Below are 2,428 nucleotides of genomic sequence, written 5' to 3'. Positions count from 1 at the left end.
ATATAATTATATATATAAATATATATATTTGATAAAAAGCTCTTTATGGTTTGATTTGGACCCAGATGGATTCATTGTGTTGATTCATAATCATTTTATGAAAAGGTTTTGATCAGATATATAATCATTTTAAAGACACATTTTAAATAAAAAGCATTTCAAAGATGGAATAAATTACCTCAAAACAGCGTTTAAAAAGCAGACTTTATATTAAATTAGCTCTAAAGTTTGAGATTAAATCGTTTTTTTTTTAATTTTATTTAGGCTCATCTGTGTAATTTGTAAAAATCTGATGTTTAATTGTTGAAATGATATAAATATGTTTGTGTTTTGTCACTTAGCATCCAAATATATAAAGTCCAGTCAAGCGGAACCAGAACCAAACCCAATGGGTCGAAAAGAACCTGCGTCCTACTGAAGCCGAGCTTCAACATCTGCTGGTTCCTTCAGGTCCGGCGTCAAAAAGAACCTTTGTGCGTGTGAGGCTCTTATTGTGGAGGGCCTGACCCGGAAGCAGCTAGCAGCGGAGCCGCAGAGCAGCGGCCGTCCTCCGGATTCCTCCCCCGCTCCCAGAGCCTCTCTCTCGGCGGTGACAGACGGCTCCTGCCGGTGGCTCCAGGCGGTTCCGGCCGGGATCTGCGACCCAGTGGGATGTTAGTGAGTCCGGGCTTCGCACACGGAGCGGCTCGGGGCTTTTCCGGACACATCCGAGACCAGGAGCATCTCCACCTCCGCCGCGGTTCTTCACCGCCGTCCCCATCCTCATCTTCGGCTGCAGAGGTGAGACGGGAACCGGCCCGAGCGGGTCCAGATGTTCCGACTCCCACCGAACCTCCGGAACGTTCCGGTCCGGACGGGAACCGTTTGAATTTTGTCTGATTCTCTCCAACTTTCACTAAACAAAACGAGGAAATTATTTAAAAAGCGTAAAAATCTTTAGAGTTTAGCGTGTGGATGATGACCTTTAACCTTTAGGTAATAAATACACTATGCAAATTTTCACCTTCCTAAAATAATGATTTAAATAAATAAGTTTTTTTTTTTTTTTTTATCGTTTTTTGACATAAATCAATTCAGGAATTTGACAAAATAAAAGTAAAACAGAGGAAAGAATTTAAAATTGGTAAAATAAAGTTCAAACCGTTTTAAATAATCAATAATCAGCTGGGACGTACCGATGCCGGGCCGATACTGATACCCGATATCAGTTCCGCTGTCGTGGCTGATGGCCAATTATTACCGATAGTTTGTACATCTTCCCATGATGCCTTGCAGCGTGACGCCACATTCACGTCACCTGTTGATGCTGATCGATTAGTGGTCGGACCGTCGGGTAGTGACGTCACGGTGACGTATGAAAGGTTTTCTGAATATGAATCTGTGTTTTAATGGATCTGTGTTTACGGTAGATCAATTTAGACGTCTGGATGTTTGTTTCTTTATGTCCAGTTTAATGAATTTGGACCTGCGGTAGATATGCAGCAGCTCCTGTAGCTGTCTGTGTCGCAGTGCGTCTTCAGAAGCCTCTGACTGATGAACTGGCGCTGGGGAGAGGAAGCTGCTCTAGAATCACTTATAGAACCAGACTGTGTAGATCGTTTCAGTTAATCTGATAAATATGCAGGTTTAAGTCTTTTATACAATATTATAAATACACTAAAAAAAAAAAAAATTTGAATTTAGTTTTAATTCTGAAAATCAACAAGCAATAAGAGGATTCCTTTAGTGAAAGTTTAACTGATTGATAACTGGAAGCTAAAGGTGATTAATAAGATATTTATTTTGCAGATCATCAGGTGAAAACTGGGTAAAATTATTTTATCTTTATTGCTAAATGTTTGCTATTTGTACATTTTTGGCTCATTTATTCATCTGTGAATGATGTTATTTCAGAAATGTCTTTTTTAAGAGTTTTTATACTATAAACCAGAGGTTCCCAAACTGTGGGGCGCGACCCCTAGAGGGGGCGTCGTGCCATTGCAGGGGGGGGGCGCGGGAAAAAACAACAAAAAACAAACCCTGAACGCTGTATGCGCTGGGTTTTTACCTTAGAATGACCAACTCTCTGTTTGAGACTGTAGAAACTTCCAACCTTCCCATATCTGTGTCCTCTGTCACTTTTATCAGCTGTTAAAACTGTTTAATCCGTTGTTAACACGTGGTAACCTGGTTTTCCGAGCCGCCTTTAAACGCAACATGAGCGCTACGACGCTGGGTTTACACCTGTGAAGGAGAAGGAGAAGCAGCTGCTGCTGCTCAGGTGTGTTAGAATCATGGCAGCAAAACGCAAAGAACTTTTCACAGTTTTTTCCCCAAACTAACCGACTGAGTTGAGTAAAGCTGCTGGATGCAGGTAAAGTTAGCTAAAAGATGGCTAGCTAATGTTAGCTAAAAGATGACTAGGTAATGTTAGCTAAAAGATGACTAG

General features: G+C 41.1%; 1 protein-coding gene across 1 annotated transcript in view; it reads left to right on the top strand.

The window, feature by feature from the left end:
* Positions 1-372: 372 nt before the first annotated feature.
* scai (suppressor of cancer cell invasion) overlaps positions 373-2,428 on the top strand; it is a 13,863-nt gene continuing 11,807 nt past the window's right edge. Inside the window, exon 1 of the mRNA XM_017307743.1 lies at positions 373-780. The gene's annotated coding sequence lies outside the window, so the exon portion shown is untranslated. The remainder of the gene's footprint in view (positions 781-2,428) is intronic.

The sequence above is a fragment of the Poecilia reticulata genome, linkage group LG12 (assembly GCF_000633615.1).
Source record: "Poecilia reticulata strain Guanapo linkage group LG12, Guppy_female_1.0+MT, whole genome shotgun sequence".
Taxonomy (NCBI): Eukaryota; Metazoa; Chordata; class Actinopteri; order Cyprinodontiformes; family Poeciliidae; genus Poecilia; species Poecilia reticulata.
The sequence above is the reverse complement of the archived record's forward strand: the minus strand, read 5'-3'. Positions and strand labels throughout refer to the sequence as shown.